Source organism: Petromyzon marinus, chromosome 51, assembly GCF_048934315.1.
Source record: "Petromyzon marinus isolate PM22_M1 ecotype Great Lakes invasive population chromosome 51, UKy_Petmar_22M1.pri1.0, whole genome shotgun sequence".
NCBI classification, from domain to species: Eukaryota; Metazoa; Chordata; class Hyperoartia; order Petromyzontiformes; family Petromyzontidae; genus Petromyzon; species Petromyzon marinus.
The window spans coordinates 3429755-3444182 of NC_133717.1; the positions used below are offsets into that span (position 1 = coordinate 3429755).

General features: G+C 43.8%; 1 long non-coding RNA gene across 1 annotated transcript; it reads left to right on the forward strand.

Annotated features, from left to right (window-relative positions):
- The first annotated feature begins 6306 nt into the window (after positions 1-6306).
- Positions 6307-13620, forward strand: LOC142931227 (uncharacterized). The gene is made up of 4 exons (XR_012947234.1): positions 6307-6998; positions 9399-9482; positions 10240-11704; positions 12763-13620. It is a non-coding gene; the product is annotated as an uncharacterized LOC142931227 (long non-coding RNA).
- Positions 13621-14428: the final 808 nt, after the last annotated feature.

Sequence of the window (14428 nt, forward strand, 5' to 3'; positions counted from 1 at the left end):
CTTGATCTCTCTGTGATCAATGCTGCACTTTCCGTCGTTTTCATGCAGGGGGCGCTGCAGACCTACGCTCCCCCTGCATGAACGACGGAGGCGCAGGGACAGACGTTCGATTACGTTGGAATCGTCTTCTTTGGTTCTTTCGGTAAAGTCACGTAGAATGAGAATAAAATAATAAATTGATAAAATAAAATAACACAATAATATTCTCACGACGTTTCGGCCACAACACAAGCGGCCTTCATCAGGTGAAGGGGCGAGACTGTCTGGTAGGACAGCGCTGGAGTGAAAGAGCCACGTTCAGATCACGGCCTTTAAGCTGTGTGAGAGGAACAAAGCGCCTTGACAAAGGAATTAGCATATAATTTAGCATTGAAATGGCTGAATGATTAGCTTGTGACTGGTCACAGAAATAGCTATGTTAAAAGTTAAAGCATACACATCCGCAGAGGCACCCATTGTTAAAGGAATTAGCATAGAATTTAGCATTGAAATAGCTAAGTTAAGGCATACACATCCGCAGAGGCACCCCTTGACAATGGAATTAGCATAGAATTTAGCATTGAAATAGCTGAGTGATTAGCTTGTAACTGCTACAGAAATAGCTACGTTAAAGTCAGAGCATACACATTCACCGAGGCACTTAGTACAAATCAAACAGGAGAATTTAGCATTGAAATAACTAGGCGAATTTAGCATTGAAATAACTGAGTGATTAGCTAGTGACTGGTCACAGAAATGACTACACATCTGAGCTATTCACAGTACTATATAGTGAACCAATAAAAACTAAAATATAAATTACCTTCATGTTATCAATAAACTCTATATTCTCCAATCAGCTAAGCTACCAACAATAAGTCGTTATATATCACAATGCTATATGGCGAAAAAAATGGGTGGATTCTTACCCTCAAATTTCAGCACCACGGATAGCTACGGGCCCCGTTCAGACGGACGAGTTCGTCCATGGTCGGAACAGAGGAGGGGGAGAGAGACAGCTGCGAGGCCCTAGTATACTCCATGTTGTAAAACTATACCATTAACCGTGGTGTGAGAGGTATTAAGAGGCAATGCTGGCGAAAGAGCTGCGGTCTGAAGGTCATCGTAAAAATACAATTAATTAAGAACAGAAATGATTTAAAACATCTTTCCAGTGGTTACTAAGCCTGAATCCATCTTCTCGGTTGAAATTGTCTCTGTGCTTGTATATGTGAATGGCCTCATGAACGAATCTCTCATGGTAGCCGGTTGGTTTGCAAAGAACCTCCGTCTTGGAGAAGTCAATGTCATGTGAGCCCACTGAATTATAACAGTGATCTGCCACGGCAGAGGAGTTCGTCCTACCGTGTTTCAAGTCTGCTTTATGTTCGCAGATGCGGTCCGAGATATGTCTTTTGGTTTCTCCAATGTAGCTACTACCACAGAGGCACTTTAGTTTGTAAACGCCCGGGTACTGTATGTCTGGAACAGCATCTTTTACAGATGGAACTAAATCACGGATTTTATGTACTGTGTTGAATCAGACCTGGATCTTGTGTTTATTCAGGATTTTGGAGATCTTTTTAGTGACCCCTGCAATCTAGGGTAAGGTGATGGTTTTGAGTGGCTCCACAAGAGGATCCTTCTTCATAACTGGAGTGATGGCTTTGCGGATTGTGTAGTCGGAGTAGCCATTAGCCCTGAGAGCCTGGTGTACGTGCTTGAGTTCACTGGTAATGTGTTCCTGGTCGGAAATGCATTGGGCTCTATGCATTGGCTCTATGGTATTGCTTAACCAACACATACTTCACCTGGAATGGAACTTTCTACAAACAAACTGAGGGCACCCCAATGGGCTCCCCCCTATCTCCGGTTGTAGCCAACGTATTCATGAAAAATTTGAAACTGACGCCATCCAGACTGCCACTCTACGCCCGACCTTATGGAAGAGGTACGTTGATGACACCTTTGTCATCTGGCCACATGGCCAGCCTGCTCTAGACCAATTCCGCGACCACATCAATTCCATACACCCAGCCATCAGATTTACCATGGAGGTCGAAAAAGATGGCAAACTACCCTTTTTGGATGTCTTAATTAAAAGGAGACATGATGGTTCAATGAGCCACTCTGTCTACAGGAAAGCTACCCATACAGATGCTTACTTGAAACCGGATTCCCACCACCATCCATCCCAGAAGAACTCCCTCATCAAGACTCTATACCATAGAGCCCAATGCATTTCCGACCAGGAACACATTACCAGTGAACTCAAGCACGTACACCAGGCTCTCAGGGCTAATGGCTACTCCGACTACACAATCCGCAAAGCCATCACTCCAGTTATGAAGAAGGATCCTCTTGTGGAGCCACTCAAAACCATCACCTTAGCCTACATTGCAGGGGTCACTAAAAAGATCTCCAAAATCCTGAAAAAACACAAGATCCAGGTCTGATTCAACACAGTACATAAAATCCGTGATTTAGTTCCATCTGTAAAAGATGCTGTTCCAGACATACAGTACCCAGGCGTTTACAAACTAAAGTGCCTCTGTGGAGTAGCTACATTGGAGAAACCAAAAGACATATCTCGGACCGCATCTGCGAACATAAAGCAGACTTGAAACACAGTAGGACGAACTCCTCTGCCGTGGCAGATCACTGTTATAATTCAGTGGGCTCACATGACATTGACTTCTCCAAGACGGAGGTTCTTTGCAAACCAACCGGCTACCATGAGAGATTCGTTCATGAGGCCATTCACATATACAAGCACAGAGACAATTTCAACCGAGAAGATGGATTCAGGCTTAGTAACCACTGGAAAGATGTTTTAAATCATTTCTGTTCTTAATTAATTGTATTTTTACGATGACCTTCAGACCGCAGCTCTTTCGCCAGCATTGCCTCTTAATACCTCTCACACCACGGTTAATGGTATAGTTTTACAACATGGAGTATACTAGGGCCTCGCAGCTGTCTCTCTCCCCCTCCTCTGTTCCGACCATGGACGAACTCGTCCGTCTGAATGGGGCCCGTAGCTATCCGTGGTGCTGAAATTTGAGGGTAAGAATCCACCCATTTTTTTCGCCATATAGCATTGTGATATATAACGACTTATTGTTGGTAGCTTAGCTGATTGGAGAATATAGAGTTTATTGATAACATGAAGGTAATTTATATTTTAGTTTTTATTGGTTCACTATATAGTACTGTGAATAGCTCAGATGTGTAGTCATTTCTGTGACCAGTCACTAGCTAATCACTCAGTTATTTCAATGCTAAATTCGCCTAGTTATTTCAATGCTAAATTCTCCTGTTTGATTTGTACTAAGTGCCTCGGTGAATGTGTATGCTGTGACTTTAACGTAGCTATTTCTGTAGCAGTTACAAGCTAATCACTCAGCTATTTCAATGCTAAATTCTATGCTAATTCCATTGTCAAGGGGTGCCTCTGCGGATGTGTATGCCTTAACTTAACTATTTCAATGCTAAATTCTATGCTAATTCCTTTAACAATGGGTGCCTCTGCGGATGTGTATGCTTTAACTTTTAACATAGCTATTTCTGACCAGTCACAAGCTAATCATTCAGCCATTTCAATGCTAAATTATATTCTAATTCCTTTGTCAAGGCGCTTTGTTCCTCTCACACAGCTTAAAGGCCGTGATCTGAACGTGGCTCTTTCACTCCAGCGCTGTCCTTCCAGACAGTCTCGCCCCTTCACCTGATGAAGGCCGCTTGTGTTGTGGCCGAAACGTCGTGAGAATATTATTGTGTTATTTTATTTTATCAATTTATTATTTTATTCTCATTCTACGTGACTTTACCGAAAGAACCAAAGAAGATGAATCATTGCAGTCACGAAAGCTTTAAATCGAAATTTACGTTGGAATCGATCTGCAGACGGCGGTCTTCTCGCATGGCCAGCTCTATGTCGCCTTATCTCGATCCCGCAATCCCCAACAGGTGAAAGTTCGCATCGAACCGAACCCCCAGCAAGGCCATCTACTTATCGACGAGAGAAAATTCACACGAGATGTCGTTTTCAATTAAGTCTTCCAGATGTAAAATGATCTAAGCTTTTAATGAAGAAATACAATTATCTAGCTCAAAACATAGTACAATTCAAAGATGTTTAATTATAAAACTTCAAAACGGAGCATCGGGTGCTTGCGTGAATGCATCGTTCGTGTGCAGTTTTTTTGTGACTTTCCTGGCTGAAGGCCGTAAATGGTTCTGAGGGGCCCCATAGGCGCCCCTGAACAACCCCTATTTGTCATTATAAAGTATTATTATACACAATCATTTCTTGTAAGTACAAATGAGTAATCACTGTATAAACATTCTCAAAATATCTCAAAGAGTTCAAGGTTGTCCCCATAAAGTATGTAAGATTATAAAAAGATCCCAAAAATATTGAGCAAACAAATGTCAAAGGTTCTAAAATAATGCCAAAAGGTCTCACTAAGATTTTGTATTAGAGATACCATAGTTCCTAAAAGGTAATTTAAAATGTTAAAAAAATCCTACAAATATATACTTTAAAAATCTAAGAAGGATCTACAAATATCCTAAAATATAGCTAAAAGATCACGATACATATATGCAAAGATTTACAAAACATAACCGTGGATGTGCAAACGATACAAAAATATTTCCACAATATGTGACAGTCTAAGCAATTACCAAAGAGATATCAAATCGACATGAAGATGGTTGTATTGGTGATGTGTTGTCATGCTTGTATTGCTGCTGAGCAACTGTTTCATTTTCTTAGTTTTTTCGGTAAAGTCACGTTGAAGGGAAACAACAAAATAATAAAATATATATAAAACAATAAAAAATTCTCACGACGTTTCGACCATAACTCAAACGGTCGTCTTCAGGTGTGTTGGTTTGCATAAATTTATTTTTAAACGGCGCATTTATTTATTTATAAAAACGTTAGCGCCACGCGCAACGATTTGGCAGTTTATTTAGGACTAGTCCATCTATATTCTGAAAAGAGGAGGGGGGAGACGAATTTTTTTATAATGTATGCTGTCTGAAAGCCACTGTAAGCGTGAACAATCAATTAAGACCTGAAATGGTTTATCAAATCTTTCCAATGATTGCTAAGATAGAATCCATCTTCTCGGTTGAAATTGTCTCTGTGCTTGTATATGTGGATAGCCTCATGAACGAATCTCTCATGGAAGCCAGATGGCTTACAAAGAACCTCTGTCTTGGAAAAGTCAATGGCATGTGAGCCTACTGAATTAGAACAATGATCTGCCACAGACGAGGTGTTGGTCCTACCGTGTTTAAGGTCTGCTTTGTGTTCATGAATGCGGTCCGAGACATGGCGTTTGGTTTCTCCAATGTAACTACTACCACAGAGGCAACTTAGTTTGTAGACACCAGGGTATTGTATGTCCGGAATCACATCTTTTACAGACGGAACCAGATCACGGATTTTATGTAATGTGTTGAAACGGACCTGGATCTTGTGTTTATTCAAGATTTTGGAGATCTTTTTTGTGATCCCCGCAATATAGGGTAAAGTGATGGTTTTGAAAGGCTCCTCAAGAGGGTTCTTCTTCATGGTTTGAGTGATAGCTTTGCGGATTGTATAGTCGGAGTAACCATTAGCCCTAAGAGCTTGGTGTACGTGCTTGAGTTCACTGCTTATGTGTTCCTGGTCGGATATGCATTGGGCTCTATGATACCGAGTCTCGATGAGAGAATTCTTCTGTGATGGATGGTGGTGGGAATCCGGTTTCAGATAAGCATCCGTATGGGTAGCTTTCCTGTAGACAGAGTGGCTCATTGAACCATCAGGTCTCTTTTTAATTAGGACATCCAAAAAAGGTATCTTGCCATCTATTTCGACTTCCATGGTAAATCTGATGGCTGGGTGTATGGAATTGATGTGGTCGAAGAATTGGTCTAGAGCAGGCCGGCCATGTGGCCAGATGACAAAAGTGTCATCCACGTACCTCTTCCATAAGGTTGGGCGCAGAGTGGCAGTCTGGATGGCGTCAGTCTCAAATTTCTCCATGAAAATGTTAGCTATAACTGGAGAATAAATAAATGCGACGTTTAAAAATAAATTTATGCAAACCAACACACCTGAAGACGACCGTTTGAGTTATGGTCGAAACGTCGTGAGAATTTTTTTATTGTTTTATATATATTTTATTATTTTGTTGTTTCCCTTCAACGTGACTTTACCGAAAAAACTAAGAATATGAATTACTGCAGTCACGAAAGCTTTATATCAAAATTTAACTGTTTCATTGTTGATATTGTCCATTTGTTTTTGTGATTGCTATTCGATGGGTGCTCTTGAGGTTGTCTATGTGTAGTCGAATTATCGTTGCTTTGTTCTGGTTGTTGAGTGTTGTGGTTGCTGTTTGTCGGTTGTTTTAATAGTTTTGAGTACGTCTTCTTCTACTGCTTCTTTCGTGTGGATGCAGAGGAACAACTACAATTTCACATTCCGGTGGTCAGGCCAGATAACCGCGTCAGGAGTAGCTGAGTGTATATTGTATTTGCGCATTGGGGCATTGCATCGTTATATGTTGTACGGTGTGTTATGGATGACCACAGTCGAATACTACTGGAGAGTTTTTAATTTTTAATTAGTGCATCAGGTGACCGCATCTGTTGCTGTTGCAGTCATTGATCCGTTGAGTTCATGAGTTGCTTCAAAATCAGACTATTTACTTAAGACTGGAGGAATCCGATGAGCTATTAAGCTGTTTTCCACAGATGTCCAGTAGGGGGCGGGTCAGAAAGTAATAACAACAAACAATACAAACACCGATAGGAGTGCAAAATATAAGAAATGTGTGGAAATATGTATTGTTGTTATTGTTCATGTTCTTTTCATTTTGTTGTTGCCAGGTCCCGGCTCTTACCAGTTATCACCATCGCCAGGGACAAGCGTGGTTTCCATGGCGACAGCCTTCGGCTCCTTTGCCCCTCGACCAATGAGAGAGCAGTCACATGACTCTGGGCCAGCACACTATCACGTGACTAACCCCACCCCACACAGAAGATACTCACAGCTTGGGGCAGTCATTGCGTGCCCTGTAGAGGGTCTCAGTTTGGCCGCAAGGGACCAGCTGCCTTGTGATTTATAAAAATACTGGGCATCTGTGAAAAGAGCTTCATAGCTCATCGGATTCCTCCAGTATAAATTAATATTATGATTCTGAATAATGTATGTATGTTGAACTTCTTTCGCACTGTACATAGCGAACTGCGCTAATCAGAAGTGCATCAAACAGAAACTTCGGAGGCAGTCACAACGCGTTTCCCAAAATTCGGAGTATGCCAGAAAGGCACCCGAGGTAAATAGAGAAATGGAACGCAACAAATAAAACTACAACCGCAATTCGGTCTATGCTAAAGACGCTGCATCAGGTAGTGTGTGGTGTAGAGCTCTGCTAATCTTGTGTAACAATTTTAAATGCACGTATTTGGCTTAGGAATAGTAAGGGCACTAGAAGTGGTCCTTTATGTGAAACCTATTTTGTTCGTGTAAAACTCGTTATTGTTATATTTGTTGTAATGAAACTCGATGAAGATTTCCACTGCAGTTGAGCAACGGCGTTGGAGGCCTTCCATTGGCTAGCGACGATCACATGATGCAACAACAATTCTACCGTTAGACACAGCGGTGGAAGCCTCCCATTGGTCGAGGGCCAAATTTGTGACTGCTTAACGGCTTTACCGTTAGCCATCGTGCTGGAGGCATCCCATTGGTGTGTCACTGAGCACGTGGTATGACAGGCTCTAATTGACTGTACGGCGGTTGTCAATTGGCTGTTTGTAGAGTGGAGTTGATTTTATGGAAGAGTTGTGTAAACAAGAGTGGCGGCTGGTGTTGAGGTGCAGGTCCGCGGGACGTCTAGGACAACTCGGGGGCCTTGGGCCGCTGGCTTCAACTCGCTGCGGTGGTTCGTGTATTGGGTTAAGAAACATGTTCATAGCTCTACCCGGGTGCCGTAGAATTGTCTTTAATTGCATTTCGTGTGGTGGTAGTCATAGCCGTCCCTAGGGTGTACGGCGAATCAAGGCGACGGCCCCATGCTTTGGGCCCCTCCCCCCGCTTCGACGTCACAGTGTCAGGTGTAATACAGTCTGTTCTCCTGGTTCATGTATTTTCATAACCCAAATTGGATATAATGTGGTGTTCAGGAAACACATTTTTTTATAAGGGGGATGCGAATTGGCTATAACGCGATCGAGTGAACGGAACTACGTCGCGTGAGAAGGAATAAGCGGTTGTGCGGCTGCCTCGGCGTAGCATCACACAAGGCAGGATACAGCTGGATGCTTCTCGATGCTACCCATGCGCCTCAAGTCTTTGTTCAGCCTGCGTACACATCTCACTCATTATCGAGGACTGTGTTTTAACCTATTTATTATAACGTGATTTTCCCATAACGCGGTGTTTTTCAAGAATGCAACTACTACTGCGTTATTTGGAGGACAAACTGTGTAGTTCTGGTCTAGTTTGAAGGTGTTATGGGTGGCCCACATGGTGTGTGATTTTCCCCAGGCCCCGCACACCCCCGAAGGATGGCCCTGGTTGCAATTCTCAAGCTGTGTGCAGCACAAATCTGCGCTGCTTAGTTTTACAAACCCATGGGCCCTGTGCTTCGAAGCGTCCACGTGATCTGTCTCATCGCTGTCGGGCCCCCTTTAGTTTATTTCACATTTATCTTACCTTCGGTTTAGCACATAGGCTTTTGCGACCAATATTACTCTCCAACACATCGGTGTGTTGGGTAGTTACATTTGTAATTGTTTAGTTTATTGTTGTGTAACGTGTGACATGTTCATGAAGTGTGCGAGTTAATTATGGCTAAATATAATCACCTTATAGTAACAGATTGTACTTTAATAATAATATTTTTTGAAGGATTTGCGGAATTCCAGACATTCCTCATAACGAAAAAGGCTTTTCCAAATTAGTCAGGCACAGGAAGGTTTAATTTTTAATAAACCTTTCTCGAGAATATTACCGACCTCATGAATATGAATGCTCAAGCATAGAACCTCATCATGAGATGCATACTCTCTTTGTGGTTGACATGCTTTATTTAAAAAAACTCAATTAAAACTATTTTTTATTTGAGCAGGTGAGGTCCAATGAGCTACATAGTTCTTTTTCTGAAGTGACCTGGCCACAAAGGATAGCTCAACGAGAAGTAGCTTGTCATGTAGACATTTATTGCACCAAGATACTCTTAAACACATGTTTGTAAATGTGGAGCGAAAAACTGGAGAACCTAGAGAAAAATCCCAGTGGCATGTAACCAATCTAGAACAATATCTTGCAACTGATGTCCTATACCTAAGTCTAAACGGAATGTTTCATGTCTATTTCCTTGTCTCCCCCTCGTGTATCGGTGTCCGTGTAGGTGTCTGTACTTGACTCTGGAACTCAAAATGGCGCTTGGTCCATTTTTCTGTCCAAATCTCCACGACTTTTGACATTGAACCGGGTGAGTTGGGGTTAGAGTCATGGGGCTGGTGCTAGAGGAATGGCTAGTGTTAGGGGTAAGGGTAGTGATAGCATTATCGATTAAGATTTGTATTAATTTGTCCTTAAATACAAACAGTATCTCCTAGGACTTAGAAGGTAGGGGTTAAGCTAAAAATAAACTAAACTTGTTATTTTGCCAGGTAAGGCTCACTGAGATATACAGATCTTTTCCGATCTTTTTCAGAAGTGACCACAAATGATAGCTCAACGAAGTGGATTTTCACGTGGAAATTTATAGCAACCTAATACTTTTAAACGCATGTATCTAAATGTGGAGGGAAAACTGGAGGACCCCAAGAAAAATCCACATGACTATTGGGCAAACATGCGCAAACTCCAAATATACAGATGTACAGGTCTCCAGTGCCCAGACAGCAGGGCACTCCATGTGGGAATTCACTTACGAATCACCAACTCGTTTCACTCACACACCTGCACACTCACGCACTTGCTTGCTCACTAACCCATTTAATTACTAATTAAGTTACTGGCTCAACTCACTCCCTCGCTCAATCAGTCAATGGCTTGCTTACCCACCCACCCACTCCATAACCCACTTATCCACTCATAAACCCACTGAATAATAACTCATTGACACAAGCACTCAATCACATACTCAATACCCACTCATACACCGACTTACTATTTTTTCTCGTGAACTTTTAATGGTATATTTATTATCGCATGATATTGACTACCTCTGACCATTTACCCAGGCCCTGGCCATTATGAACCTAGGCCTCAGGCTTGCCCTCGCCTGACTGCTGGTGTCCCGTGAGAACAGCTTTCCTGAGCGATCAACCCCTGGCCCAGGACTTGGAGAATATGAGGTACAGACATTCGCACATCACCTGACTCTCAACTGTGTAATGTACACACACACAGATCTGACTGCATTCACCTACAGCATTGCTTTATTACGTGGTTATAAATAAAATATTCCCTTGCATCCATCTACCTCCCTGTGCCTCCATACCCCCCATGTCTCCCTCCTCCCCGTGTCTCCACTTGTCTGCCCTTTCATCCCCTGTCCTCCCTGTCTCTTTCTCTTCTCGCTGTGTCCTCTCATCACTGCGTCTCTTCATTCTCACCCCCTTGTCTCCCTCCTTCCCTGCCTCGAGTAATCCTTCTCCTCTCTCCCCGTGTCTCTGCCTGTCTCAGTATGTCCCCTTCCTCATTCTCAGCCTTTTAATGTGATTCTGGGAGCAAAGATTCCACTACAAATGAACACTCAGTGAGGAAAACTCATTCACATGCTCACCCTACTCACTCATTTTCCCATTCACTCAGCAGTTCACTGATTTGTTCCTTCACTCACGCACTCACTCATCCACTCTCTCAATTGCCCACTCATCCTACTCATCTAATCACCCAACTGCTTATCGACCAACTCACTAAATCACTCTTGTTTACTCCATCACCTCACTAATTAATTGAGCACATTGCTTGTCTCTTTCTTAACAAACTCATGCACAACACTCACTACCCACTCATTCAAACACTTCCGCACTCACCATACTCACTCAGTTATTTATTATTTCTCTCACTCACACCGTTCCATCAATCGCTCACTTATCCAAAAACCCATCCGCCTCACATGCATTAAATTACTGACCGACTCAATCACACAATCACCCAGTAACCTGACTTGACCACAAAGTCACTCAATTATGAAAAACTCCACAGTCGTCCATGACACTGTGGCCTAGAAAAATATGAGGCAACGTTTCAGGCAAGGACCCTTCTTCATAACACATAGAGAGACCATAATCAGAGTTGGAGGCTGCAGTTGTTTACACCATGGGACATGATGAGAATTAAATGTCGATGTTCTCCCTGATGAAGTTTTAATTTGGCATCTGAATAGTAACCTAATAATAGCTCCTGAGTAACAAATAAACCCTTTAATAATCACAAATGTATTCCTAAATAATCTCATTTATGTTAAAAAAGTAAATGTCAGGACTTGTGAGATTGTTGGTCCAATCCTTCCATCTAAAAATATTAAAACTAATCCATTACCAGGGGCAGATTTACCAGGGAACACACCTCCTCACGTGATAAACGTGGGTAATGGGTATGTAGTTACACATGTTCATTGTTCACAGATATGATGTCGCCCTCTGGCACAATGTCACCCACCTTACGTAATCGTCTGGTCAGCCAACTGAATGCGATTGGGTGAGTGTGTGCTCGCTAACAACACTTTCCCCAAAAGTCTGTTAAGGCTATACGTGGGATCTTTGTCTTTGTGAATGTGAGTGGATGATGACCTGAGTGGGGTCATGTAGCCTGCATGCCCAGCCACGGCATGCCCAAGCAGTTTCTTGTTAGTCAGATAGAGGGGACGACTAAATGGGTGTGTCACAGGCCAGATAAGAGATGGACTGAGGTGGATCAGAAGGATGTGGAGTAGATTGGACTTGCTGATGACCGGTATCAGCAGTGTCAAGACCAGCTTCTGTGGAGGAGGTTCGTGAAGGATGCTTCTGGGGAGTTGTAGGCAGTCAGCCTCCACCAATAACGTAGGGCAGATGAGCGATGCTTACAACCGCGAGCACAGTGCAGCAAGTTGGGACAGTAAGGGGCACAGGTGGTGCATTTGTCAGTCATCTCAGTTAGTCAAGCCATGGCACCTGGATCTGTTCCGTTACCTGCCAGGGAGCCTTCGACACTATACGTGGCCTCAAAGTACGGCTTTCATGGTGCAGGCGCTGTGGTGACTACCACCACTTAGTGGTGAGCAGTGGCTGCTGTTGTTTGGGAATAACTTCATGGGGACCGGTGGCACAGTGGTTATCGCACTGTCCTGTGAACCTGGCAAACGGAATTCAATGCCCACTTAATACTAATAACAGTGGTGCATATTTTAACGGGTGTTGGGCCTTCACGAGGTAGACTCAGCCTTAAAATGAGGTACAGTACATTATACTGATGTTTCATAGATTCTTATAAATGGTTACAATCTGTATTATCACGTTTACCAATACCCCAATGAAGCCCTCATACTTAAGTAATAAGGGTGTTGGAAACGGTGATTCTTTAAGTGAGCGCTAAGCGGGGTCGGTCTGTACTGAGTACACCGCGATCTGGAGAGGTGCACAATTCAATTCAGTCACCAAACAAGAACGCATTTTTTAAAAAATGTCACAATTACAGCCAAAATGTATAATATAATTAATATGTATTTACAATATAGAAAATCACGGTTTTGATACAAAAATAAATGTTGTGGTCAGGGTCCATTTGGTGGGGCGCTCTGAATGACGCCTGGTCACAGAAACGCCTCCCCCGGAATCTTCCCTGCTTCCTGACGACGGGAACGACGATTGGCGACCGTGCAGGAGCCGCAGCCAAAACCGGAGCAGCGAATGCGATGAGGGAATGAGGAGAGGCGGGAGCAGAGTGGAGAGGGAGACAAGCGGCATCATTAGCGACGGTCGCCAAAACGTGAACACGCCGGTGCAGTTGCGATTACGTGTGTCGGTCAGGATTGTGGGCGGCACGGTACTCACGTAGAGGTGGATGAAGTCATCGGCCGCTTTGGAGAAATCCCAATTGTTCCGCTGCAGGCATCTGTGGAGGCGAGCGCGGACAGGAGGCAAACATAACGTCAATGCCTTTATTCCACAGTCCAGCTTGCAAGTCTAGTGCCTGGGCTTTGGACCAGATTCCTATGGCCACCTGAAACAGGTTCATGCCAGCTCCCGGTGAGAATCGACCGTGCAGCCCCATTACACAGTGCCGTTTGGCTCGCTTCTCAATGGGAGCCGCATGCTTGGAATAGCGCCGTCACGGGGTCAATGCAGCAGAGACGCACCGTCAAGTCGCCCCTCACTCGAGTCGACTTTATAGCCATGTGTTTGTAGAAAAATTGTCGAAACATACCAAAAATTATCGTTTAAACTCGGGACCGGAGTAAGCCACCTCAAGCATACATTGTCTCCTTAATAATCTTTACAAAATGACTGACGCTTTCCTCTGTCTGTGGACAAAAGGGGTAGGGGGGAATGAAGGGGCATGAAGGACATAACAGTCCGAGTCCAAAGACCCTGGTGCCCCTCTAAGGGTTTGGCAGAATAAATGGCTCCTGCTGGGCTGTGTCTCATTACTCTTGCAATGAAGCATGACATCATGCGTGTGTGCACGTGTGTGTGGCTGTAAGACAGTTCCCACGTGCTCTCGCCCACCTTTGCGACCACTCCGGTGTCATGTGGGATTTTTCTGAGAACGAATTGACTGTCTCCTGCTGGGACGAGGTGAGCGCAGTAAGCGGGCAGCTGCTGGACGTCGCTGATGTTGTTGAGGCGAATGCAGGGGGCATCTCACTTGCAAGAGCTTCGCGGATGAACATCCGCTCACTCGCGACAGATGGCCTGCCGGGTGTCAACACAAGCAGGTCAATAAAAATAATAACACATTACTTAGTTAAACAGCAAGCTAATGGAGCACCTGAAGGAAACACACATGGGCAAGGGGTCAACACTATCCCATACAGAAGACAAGATGGAGATGAGTTCACACTTGCTGTACTGCCTTCTGGAAAATCAAGAGTATGCAACCTCGTTAAGCAAGAAGCAAAAGAATGGGAGAGGGAGCAGAGGAAAGCGAAGCAGGAAAGTGCGTATTGTCTGTGTGCGAAAACATGGTGTGTGTTTGTGGCTATGTGTATATGATGTGTCATGTAGCCCGTATGCCCAGCCACCGCATGCCTAAACAGCTTTTGTTCGGCTGGATAGAGGGGGCTAAACGGGCGCGGAATGGGCTAGAGAAGAGATGGAGTGATGTGGTACAAGAGGATGTGGATCTGAGTGGACTTGCCGATGACTGGTACCAGCCGTGTTAAAATCGGCCTCTGTGGAGGAGGCTCGTTAAGAATGCTACTGGGTAGTTGGAAGCAGTCGC